Below are 12,058 nucleotides of genomic sequence, written 5' to 3' on the forward strand. Positions count from 1 at the left end.
GGTACATTCATTTTCCACAGGACCACATTTTGCCATGATATCACACACACACACACACACAGACTCACAAGGTGAAAACAGTTCCAGTTGCAACAGATTTAGCTGGCAAACATGATATTTAATGAGGTTAAATTTGCTGCAATAAAAACAGTCTGCTAATTTTTTCTGTGCGGGCAGAGTGTTTCTGGTAAGTTGGCTATCAGATTTGATAAGATCAAGATGTGGTTAGTAGAAGTGCAGCGGGGACAGACGGGATATGAGGCTTCATCTACATTTGCTTTGTGATGTTTGAGAGGTGGTATTCAGCTCTTTGGCTTCAGTAATCATCAAACCCACTTTCTCAGTCTCTGATCTCAGCTTGTGAGGGAGCTCCATAAGAGTCCCTATAACTGCGTCTGTCTGTTGTCTTCATTATCAGCAAGGTTGGTGCTGCACAGTGTGTTTGGCTGGGGTGGAGGAAGACGGTGTGGCAGTGACAGTAGGTACTGCTGCCAGCTTATCTGTCAATCCCAAATGGGTGATGCAGGGAAGAGTGGCCTGTGAGCAGGAGTCAGTCCTGGAGCTGGGTGTCAGGTGATTCTCTGACTCTGCTTAATTCATCTTCTGTTGAAGCTCATCAGCAGTCATTCCCACCTGTGTCTTTTCCCTGTATAATAATGGTTTAAAGGCCTTTTAGTTGCTGTGCTAGGATCAACTGAGACAGATGTTCCAAAGCCGCCTTTGGCCACATGTCCAGTGTTGATGTTAGCAGGGCCGAATCCATATGTTTTGCCCACTTTGCTCATCCTGAATTATCCCAGAGGTTACAGCACGTGATTCCTGGTTTTAAATCAGTAAGGTTAGGGAGAGATGCGCATACGTGTAGGTAAACTTACATGTAGGAGAGACCGGCAGGTTGCTTTTACTGAAACTTTCCAGCTGCTGTATGAAAACTGGAAATCTTAAGAATTATCACTTTAAATAATGTCATAATTTTTTCCATGTAAAGCCGTGTTTGTTGCTGTGATGGACAGTCGCAGTGTGCAGGACCTGCACCCACTGATTTTTACCCCAGCACTCAGCACCTGCTGTAGACCTTCAGCCTCCAGCTGATGATGTGCAGCTCCATTAAAGCCCGGCGATTCTGAAATGTCACTTTAGCAACATTTAATCCACACGCATAGCTGCTGTCTTATTTTCAGCATTACACATTGTCGGGCATTAAGAGGATTAATGAAACAATATGAAGAGGGTGGGAATACATCTGTAGATTATCTAATAATTGCAGTGTTGTGCTTTGTAATGTAAATGTTTTACTCTGAGCCGAATGAGGTCAAAGTTCTGTTTAAATACTCGTGACCTCTGTGACCCGGGGAAACCCGTTAGTGTTTACATGTGACTGCAGTACTTACTAAAATGGAGTCTTTATTAGAATCTATGAAGGAAGCTGTTTAGCTTTTTTCAGCACGTGTGCGCCGTGCTGCGTGACATCATCGGTGAAACATCTATATGTGGCAGCGTCTTTGCAGAGTGTGGAGCTTTAATGGGCTGCTTAAGTTCCCCTTTCCATTAAAATGTTTAGTAATGACACTTGATTGGTTGTTGTCAGCATTTTGAACGTGCAAATATGTAAACCCGTCTGCAGACATCTCCACTTGTCAGTGGATAAGACGTCTTTATCAGCAGATTATCTGGGCGTCTCCTCATTTATTTAATATCTTTATATCAAACGTGGGGACTGCCTGATGTAAAACTGAGGATTAGCACAAAAAATTAGGGACAAGTCAATTTGGCACAGCGCCCTGCTGTCCCTTTTGTCTGTCAGAAGCCAGCATCGGGGCTGGAGTGAGCAGTCTGAGGCCACGGTGGAAGCCGGGGGGGGGGGGGGTATATGGTCCATGCACTGTAGGGAGATGATGATTGTGTTATTTTTGTGGCTCTGTTAATGCTCCAGATTCTTATGCTGGAACTTCACTTTCAAGATTTCCTTTTTGCTTGTTTTGGGGAATTTTAACGGTTTGTGATTAAAGTGACGACACAGCATCCTGTAGGAGAGGTGGACGAACAGGTAACGCAATCCAGTGCAACAGCTCTGCAATGAAAATGAGCCGTCCGAAGCATATTTAGGCCCAGCTTTGTTAAAGCGCTGTTGACAGCAGCGTGTCATTTAATGGCTGCTGTCAGTTTAAAAAGTGTTACTGATGTAGGACAGTGTGGCCTTTCCTGAAGACCCAGAGGAATAAATCATTATGTTTCATGAGAAAAGACCCATTTTACACTCGATGCTGTTCTTTGACATCGTTCACTTCACAGAGCTGCACGCTGGGTAAAGTGCGAAGCCGACACGTGCTGATGAGGAGTCAGCGTCCGCTCAGCGCCCTCTGGGACTTCTCTGTTTCGCTGAGACCTACGCGTGAGAACAGGCCGGTGAACGTGATGTTGAGGACGGAGGCCGAAACAGGCCGGAGATTCACTTTCTGCTGACTCTCTTTGGATTTCACACCAGGGATGTCTTTAGAATTCTGTTCCTTTTGTCTCTATTTTGAGAGCAGTTTCGGTCCTCTGAGGCACAGCGCCGTCGATTCACCGCAAACAGCTGCTTCAAATTTCTGTTTAGAACCATCTTAGTCAAACTTTCAGATGGGGGTTTTTTCCCTGCGTGAAATGAATGTAAACATTTCTATGGTGTGAACAAAAGCTGTCAGACAGCACGGGAACATGAATCACTGCGGAGTGAGTCATTATGAGCAGCCCCATTCAGAATATCTCAAATATTAAATACTTACACTCTGATTGATAGAAAACCTCAAAACCACAACCTGAAGTTATTTTGCGTCAATGACGTGCTGTTATGTCTCATAATGTCTGGCTGCTCATTATCAAGATTAAACTTTTGTGTAGCGGGCTAATCATAGTGAGAGTTAAACATCCGAGAAGTGCTTTTTTTTTTGTTTCAGAAAAACCAAAACTTTTTGCATGAAGTTACCAGAAACCTGCTAATTGTTTGCTCAGAGCACTTCCAAAGTGCCAAACATGTGCATAAGCTGTTTTTATTCCTCCCTGCTTGACTGGCCAGAAGCAAACTGACTACCGGTTGTTATGTCAGAGTCCCTCATGGGTGTCACCAAGAGAATTTACAGGAAATCCAGTGTGTGAGTGTGCCCGTAGATACCACAGGCTCCCGCTCTGAGCGCACACACGGGCCACTTCGGTCTGAACTGCAGCACGTGCTGCGCCTCAGCTGCTGCTTGTGTTTTTGCTGCCGTGTGTGTGAGAAGATGCTTTCGCACGCCGGTCATCTCTTTGTTCTCCCAGTGTTTGTTACTGTGGCAGTTTTTAGAGTAATCTTACAGACATTTCACTTCTCTGCAGCTCACAGCTGCTAAATGGTCCGTCCTTCCATGGCTGTGTCTGCAGGATGTAAAGAAGTTCGACCTCAGACTGAGAGTTGTAGGGTCTTTACCTACAATACAAAGCGCCTTGAGGTGACTGTTGTGATTTGGCACTATATAAATAAAATTGCATTGAAATCTTCTAGTCATTCATACCGTTTAGCTTTATTCTAGAGGCTGATTATTTCAGAGTTTAATAATATCGAATAACAGCACCAATAAACTTCATAATCTCTAAAAACGTCCTTCATAGGTGATGTCAGGAGAACTGTAAGGTTAGTGTTTCCTAACTTCAAACTGCTGCTTCTCTTCAATTCTGCTTCATCCATCTGTGGTTTCAGCACTAATAATGTTCAGATATCATCTCATTAGTAGAGGGAGCGTCTCCGCGGTAACCTCTGCTGTGTTTATTTAAGTTTTATTCCTATTTTCAAATAAAAGGAACTGTCAGAAAGAAAAATATATGTATTCATCTAACAGGCCAGCACAGAGTGCGGTGATGATGACAGTTACCATAAGCATTTATGCATCCTGCACTGCCCACTGATGACCTCATATCCATATAACTGTGATAACATCAGCTGATTGGCCCAGGTGATTTGTTTCATCCATCCTGAGTCTGGCGTCTGGCAGCAGACTCAGCCGGGAATACCGTCTTTCAGCTCGAAGGATCCGAAGATATTCTTACCCCAGGTGAGACATGCGCGCTCATCATGTCCTGGCTCGGCTCTGAGGTCACCACACATTTAGCCAAGAGACCTCCCGGGGTCTCCTGGACACAAAGGAGCAGCAGCTCTGCTCCGACAGCCTTCCTGCTGCTTGTCTGTGAGGACGAGCCTCTCCACCCCACAAAGAAAAAACTCTTCCCAGACTCTTTCTTTCAGACCTAAAGGTCACGAGCCTGGACTACATTACTGCGATCTGTTCCTGTAGCTCTGACTCCGAGTCCAGTGTCTGCACATCATTTGCAGCATGGCTGTGACTCACAGGCCAAACAAGATGGTGAGCTTTCACTTTTGGATGGTGTGTTTTTAGGTCCTGAGCCTGTGAAACACTGACGCTCACCTATGGAGCATCTGCAGAGTGCAGACAGCTGCTGAGACTGTGTGAAAGGGCAAAGGTTTGGACTCAGTTACAGTGTAACTGTGTGCATTGGTTACATGTGCAGCGTGGCCACATGGTAACACAGTTGCATAACATAATTCATACTAACACAACACTACTTAAAAAAATCTTTAATTTATAACGATTGAGAACAAAAGCTTTATTCTCCGAGCTCATTGGTTATTCATTGTTTGCTAACTGCTTCTTGTATGGATGTGATCTGATGTGGTATTTCCTTTGATCCACTGTGATCAGTATTTGGAGAGCGCTCAGCTCCTCGAGTTGCTCTGTTACATTAACTTCTCGTGTTGCTCCTTTAAAGGTCTCCTTAGATGATCTGAGGTGTTTCACAACATCTCGGTCGTGGTAGTTAAAAAGCTCGGTGGATCAAAGAGATTAGGACACCTGCTACCTGCTGGCTTTAGAGACGCCTCCTCACAGAGGTGTCATTTTAATGTGTCATAAAGCCACATTTTATCAGTTACAGTTGATCGCGCACACACCCGGTGACACTGGTTGGTCTGCAGGTTCACGGCCGATGGTCTCTGACTGTCAGAGTTCACATCAGCGTCTGTCTGCTGTGACATTTGACCCCAGTCTGTTTAGAGGAGGAGACAGCAGAGCTCCCCTCTGCACCTCTGATGAATCAGACTCATCACAAAGCGCTGCTAACAACACGTCTTAAGACACTAATTGTTCAGCCCATTTATTGTTTTGAGTGTTCCGATAGAAACTCTGGCTTTAAATGGTTCACCTTTCCTCAGTATTTGTTTCTTTGCTTTTGTACAAAAACATAATCCGCCTATTGTTCCCGATCTCACTTTCTCCTCCCGTGGGATTTCTCCGTGGAATAGCAGAAGCCAATTTCGGTCTACTCCTTTTACACTTAAAACAAGAACATCTCCAAAGACTTCAAATCCCTCCCTTGCATCTCTAAACCAAATGAAGTCGTAAATCACTCTTCTATACATATCATGCTAATTAGGAACAGGGCTCAGCTGCTCTTCTCCAGCGGAAGATGGAATAAAACGGGTCCATAATTATGTCTAAACAATGTGCTCTCAGCCTCTTCCACAGCGCGTTTGGAGCGGGTATGTGCAGATAAAACATGTAGACTTAAAACACTTTGTGTCCATTTAGCCTGAGAGGGATTAAACGTTTTTGCTACTCAATAAAGCAAAGCTTTTTCCCGATTGTCTTTATTTTGAATGCTGCTTTTTTTCAGCTTTGTCCACATTTGAAAGTGTGATTTTTAGAGGCGGTGTATTGTTGACGTTCCTGGACTTTGGCGGTCATGTGGACCGACTCTGTCCCGTCCTTATTTCAGCTCAGCGCAGCATGTGTAAATGCTACCAGACAGCTTTCAGCAATAAATCAAGTTCATATTGTGGGAGATGATTTATGTTCTGCACGCCCAAAACGGTCTCTCCCTGTATTTGAGGTTTCTTCAGTTTGTGCTCTTTGTGCTGCAGATGGTTCTGTTTGCAGAAATGTGGGCTGTGTTATGTGAAAGCCAGTTATATTCTTTGTCCTAAGTCCTCAGAGGCCAGATGGCCACCGCTTACACAAGTGTACCTCTGATAATGTTGTACATATGTAAATCTGAAAGCATATGTTCAACTTTCAGTACAGTCTTCCTCCCCCACAGAATGACCTAATCCTTACTGCAAATCAGAAGTACTTAAAAAAAAAAAATTAATCTACAGCCTCCAAAAGTTTTCTATTTCTCTGCTGGAAATATTATCTGCAGCACTTTTTTTTTTTTTGAGAAAATCAAGATGAGTTCTCCCAGTTTTTATTTTTTCCCTTTTTGCCAAACATACAATGACTTTTTTTTTGAGTCTCAAACCTTTTTAAAAATCCTGGGTCCGACTCTCAGAAGAGTTTCATGACATTTGATTATTTTAACACGCAACCCTGAAACCTTTGCTTCCATCCATCCATCCCTCCATCCATCCATCCATCTGTCCACCTGTCCAACCATCCATCCATCCATCTATCTGTCCACCTGTCCTCCATCCATCCATCTGTCCACCTGTCCATCCATCCATCCATCCATCCATCCATCCATCCATCCACCTATCCATCCATCCATCCATCCATCCATCCACCTATCCACCTATCCATCCATCCATCCATCCACCTATCCATCCATCCATCCATCCATCTATCCCTCCATCCATCCATCCATCCATCCATCCATCCATCCATCCATCCATCCACCTATCCCTCCATCCATCCATCCATCCATCCATCCATCCATTCATCTATCCATCCACCTATCCATTCATCCATCCATCCGTCTATCCATCCACCTATCCGTCCATCCATCCATCCATCCATCCATCCATCCATCCATCCACCTATCTGTCCATCCATCCATCCATCCATCCATCCATCCATCTGTCCATCCACCTATCCGTCCATCCATCCATCCATCCATCCGTCCATCCATCCACCTATCCGTCCATCCATCCACCTATCCATCCATCCATCCATCCATCCATCCACCTGTCCGTCCATCCAGCCATTTTCTACCACTTATTTGGGTCCATGTCACAATTTAAGCAGACATACCTGGCCGTCTCTCTCCAGCCACCATCAGGTCTTCCATGGGATACTGAGGCCTTTCCAAGCCAGCTGAGATATGTGATCTCTCCAGTGTCCTGGGTCTGCCCTGCAGTTTCCTGCCAGTAGGAAACGCCCCAAACAGCTCACCTAGGTGGTGTCCAGGAGGCGTTCTAGCCAGGTGCATTAACAGCAGCTCTACTCTAAACCCTTCCTGAATGAGTGTCCTTCAATGGAAGCTCATTCTGCAGCTTGTATCCACAGTCGTGCTCCTTCAGTCCTGACGCACAGGTGGCCACAGGTGAAGGTGGGAATGTAAAATGACAGCTTCTTTATGCCCTCTCTTCACAACCAGAGATACATCCGCAGATCTGCAGAAGCTTTGCCGATCCAAGACCCATACCAGCAAGACCCTGGAAAATGTTTTCTTCCATTTAAGGCACAGCCCCCCCAACTTTAATAAGTAAAAGACATCATTCAAATCCATGCATGGAGATTATAAAATACACTGGAGTAGAAAGCGTGGTTCATCTGTATTTGAAATGTTGATAAATGTGTCACTTACCTAAAAACAAAAGTTTAATATTAGCCCCCCAGTGTCACAGCTGGATCTATCCCCTCCCCTTTATCACCCCCTTAACAATACTCGGGTTCCCAATAACCAATTACACCTCTTACGGCCTCTCAAATAACTTTAATCACTGATTAGAATTCCTTGTTCACAAAGCAGCTACTTACTAAGTAATTGCTCAATAAAGAGAGGGGAAGTTGTCGTATTAAGTAGGTGTTCCTGCTGTTTCTCTCATTAGCGCTCACTTGGAGCTTTCATCTCCCTATTGTCACAAATGGAGTCGGCTTCATTCACAGCACAGGAGCCGCTCTCACTCTGCCGCTTCACACTGCTTAAAAGCCTGACAGCATCAGCACCGCACAAAGCAGCAGAACAGAAAGTGCTCAAACCCGAGCTTAGTTTTTTTGGGGGGATTTATTAGAAATAGAAATATCGGGTCCCAGGGCTGACACCAATGGGCCAAAGTTTCTGCAGACTTCAGCAAAGAGCCAGGATTTGATTTGTAGTAGTGGCACCTCCGGCATGGTCGTATTTTTCATCAAGCACAATTTCTGGTGTGTGTGGTCGGAAAGCAAATAGCAGGAAATGCAAACAGTGACGCGCAGACTCACAATTTATTTAATGTTTACAGGATCTTTCTGCATGTATCATGTTAAACTGCAGGTGAGAGGGACTCACTGATGAGGATGAGGCAGATTTGACAGTTTTTCTGGTTGAAAATAAAGAGAAGTGAAAATTGTTAAAAATATTTCTGTTTGCACTGCAAATGATGTTTTTAGTATGTAGATTTCTGGATGATTTTCCCCCCATTTTGCAATATTTAAAACAACCACCATGCTTTAATATAGAACCAAAATGAATATTTAGTGTTTTTGCCCACGCTCCTACATCCTCTCTCATTCAGACCTGCCTGCCTACAGGAACTGTGGTTTACATTTTATTAATATTAATCCAGATTACCACCCCTCGTTCTAATATTGACTCAGAGCAGGAACTGAGTCCAGGAACCAAAACTGGAACTAGGTCCTGCAGGTTGTAGAAATATAAGTGAAGTTCCTTGTTTGAAGGGTTCTTGAGGTTGTATTGGAAGACTTGACACCAAGCCTACAGTTTACTGTTATTCCTCCACCAACACCACACTATAAGGAAGGAAAAAGAAGAACCCACTAAATTCTATTGTGATGTTTTTTTCTGTTGTGAAGCATTGGCCTCACTGGTGGATGCCTGATGGTAACCTGAATAGCTTTGCATGTGGTGCTGTGAGTGGGAGTGGATGTCCACAGAGAAAGAAAACATCTTCATCATGTTCGCCTGTATCCTGGTAGAATGACAAGCCATGTGGCCATCTAGCAACCACCTGTCGCTAGGGAAACATGATTGGTTGCTGGCAGTTGCTGTTGAAAAGGTGCGACACAAACCGGAGAGCGTTCATCTTCAAATTAAAAGTTGTGCCTTTTGAAATATGTTGACTGTAGCAGTAAGGCACAGCTTTTACTTTGAAGGGGAACGGTCTCCTTTTCAGATTCCTGTCCCACTTTTCCCAGCTTGGTGAGTAGTTGGCGAGTGTTTGCAGACAAATTGGCATCTTCAGTGAAAACTAGCCAATCTGCTAGTGATCAATGTAATGACAAGGAGGTTTTTGGTGCAGCACCATATATGTCTGCAGTCAGTTTCACCTGGCCACTGCCAGCAACTACTCACTAGTCAGGGAATACACATTCCTTCCTAGCAGCCTGCAGGTGCCAGTTGGTCTCTAGTTGTGTGATTGAGGCCTTAGCCTGAGTTGCTGATTTAACTGACACTTGCCCCGTGATGAAATTTGCAGCAAATTACTGAAAATGTTGGAAGTTTGTGTTTTAGCCAGCGTTGGTTAGCGGTCATAAAGTAGGCCCGCCCTTTACTGTCCTTGTGGACTCTAATTATAATGATAGGTCATAACATAATCTTTGTGTCCTGATAAATAAGACTTAAAGCTACTGATTGAGACCACAAGCCTATCAGGACAGTGTGTACTGTGGTTATAGATCAAGTCAGCGGTACGGGTCATTTTCCTATTGGCTTCTATACAGTCGGACTCCTTTTTCAACCAGAGGAGTCGCCCCCTGCTGGCCATCAGCAAGAATGTTCATGGCTTTAACTGTTTTTAGCTTTGAAGACGTGCAAGCTGAAGCTGGTAAGTTCATGATTATTTGAATGGTGCTCTGAAGATCCTCACAGGTGATGCATATTCAAAGTGAGATCATTCCTCTTATAAAAGAATGTTCAATTATGGAAATACGCCATGCCACTTAATTCTTTCCTGACCCTGAATCAGCTGCAAACATCTCCAAGGCTGAGTGCATTTTTTTTACTGAGTGAAAATGGGTTTCCTTGAAAAGACTACCAGGGGTGCAAACAGTTTTTTTAATGTTAGCATATTAACATGATTCAGTCCTAAATGACTGGCACGATGACGGATGGAAGGAAAAAATTAGGTCAAGGGGGAAAATAACCAGAAAGATCCTTTGAGCAAAGATGCTTAATGACCCCTGTTCCTGCTCCAAGTCTTGCTTTCCACTGTTCCACACGGAGCTGTAAGACCTTTTCAATAAAACATTTACAGCTCTTGTGTTTCCTGAAATGATGAATCCAAAACATCTTTGATGTTTGAGAGAAATGTACATGCAACCTAATGATTTAATTCTCTGTAAGCCGCAAGTTACAAGTGGCTTATATTCTGGTAAAACGGATCTGTGCTGGAGCAGGAGGGGCGGGCGGGCGGGCCGGAGCCTTGTTGTCGAGCAGCATATTTTATTTTCTCTCCCAGAGGTTTAGAGGCGCTGTTACACTCTGGAGTTTTAGTGGAGGTCACAAGGTTATTATATAAACAATTCACATGGAGGGCCTCGAGTACCCAGAGGGAATGTTCAATGCAATGCTCACAGTTTCTTGAATGTAGTAATGCTGAAGACGCAGACGTGTCCAATTTTACCCGTGCTGCATTATCTCTCGTCTTCAAGTCCTGTTTCCCTCTTTCTGCTGTTTTGTTGAGGCGACTGAAAACCACGCTTAATTAATTTGGTCAGCTGCCTTGGATAAACTACACTGATGACATCAATTAGATTCTAATGAAAACAGATAAAAGCCATGGAATGCAAATGGAATTTCTGAACAGGACTCATCAAAGTCTTAGCATTGGAACAAATTCCCATTACGTCTCATAAAAGCCTTTAATTTGCAAAGCTCATGTCTGGTTTGGTACTTAGAAGTACATGGCCAAATGATTCAGTCTTAAGTCCTGTGCCGAGAGAAGCCAAATCAGAATTTAATTTGGCACGTAACTCCTTATCCTGTCTGAAACATGTGGCGGGATGCAATCCTTGGATTAGCGTGGACTTCACAACTACAAATTTAGCTTGTTTCTCCGCGTCTGGCACGGCAAACACCTAGTCTAACCGTCTGTAACACACTATTCGAATTTCAGTTTTAGGGAGAGGGGAAACAAACATGCTCGCTCCGCATTAGGACGTCTTAGTTAACCAAATTGCTGCAATTATGTGTGTCAGTCCACTGACGTGGGATAACGAGGCTCCGCTCCTTTGTCTCATTCAGTCGCCCTCTCCTGTTTTTAAAGTCTGTATGACCTCTTTTTGCAGTTCACACAAATGATGATGAATTATGATCTAATAATAAATCTTCATCAACTCATTTCTCAGCACAGATGCTGGTCTTAAAAACATGCACTGTCCATTAAATGTCTCACACAGCATCTTTCAGCAGCTTTAACACCTTAATGACAAAATGTGGTTACTGTGTTTCAAGCTACTTAAATCAAAGTCATAATAATCAATTATATCCTGCTGCGTCACAAAGTAAAACGCAGTGTTTGTTTCCACTTGGCTCCTGAGTTCCCTTTAATAATAAAAATGCTGCTGCACTGAACAAACACTGTGTTTTTGTGTAAGCAGCCCTCATGTTAGCAGACAGGTACCTGTCTACCTGTCCTGCAGGTAAACGGGTTCATATTAGTATTTGTTTTGAGTGATGATTTCCTGTATTTTAGCTCAGTTAAGGGCTCCACTGACTCCTCAGGGACACGTCTGGCTCTTCAGCGTGCTTCCCCTCGTTTCCACGCTCGGGGTGCTGGTGTGGAGCCGGATCTGCCTCAGTGTGAGGATCATCTCACATTTTGATAAGTTAGAGGAACCGAATGTTAAACAGTGCAAGTTGGAAGAAAATAATGGTGGACAGCATGTGTTAGCTGCATCAGCCCCCCAGGTAGCCCCTGATGGTGGTTGGGGGTCAGTTTTGGGCCGAAGATCATTTCTAGTGGAACTGGTTCTGGTGCTGCTCCGTGTCAGGCAGCAGATCGATCTCAGCAGTACTGAGATCAGTGAAGCAAACTGTGGGCCGGAAACCCAGAACAAAGAGCTGAAAGGTGCTAAAGTGCTCAGTAGAAATGGGG

General features: G+C 44.1%; 1 protein-coding gene across 4 annotated transcripts in view; it reads left to right on the forward strand.

Annotated features, from left to right (window-relative positions):
* Positions 1-12,058, forward strand: part of lpp (LIM domain containing preferred translocation partner in lipoma) — a 178,832-nt gene that overhangs the window by 66,688 nt on the left and 100,086 nt on the right. The window lies entirely within an intron of this gene.

This window comes from Archocentrus centrarchus, chromosome 4 (assembly GCF_007364275.1).
Source record: "Archocentrus centrarchus isolate MPI-CPG fArcCen1 chromosome 4, fArcCen1, whole genome shotgun sequence".
NCBI lineage: Eukaryota > Metazoa > Chordata > Actinopteri > Cichliformes > Cichlidae > Archocentrus > Archocentrus centrarchus.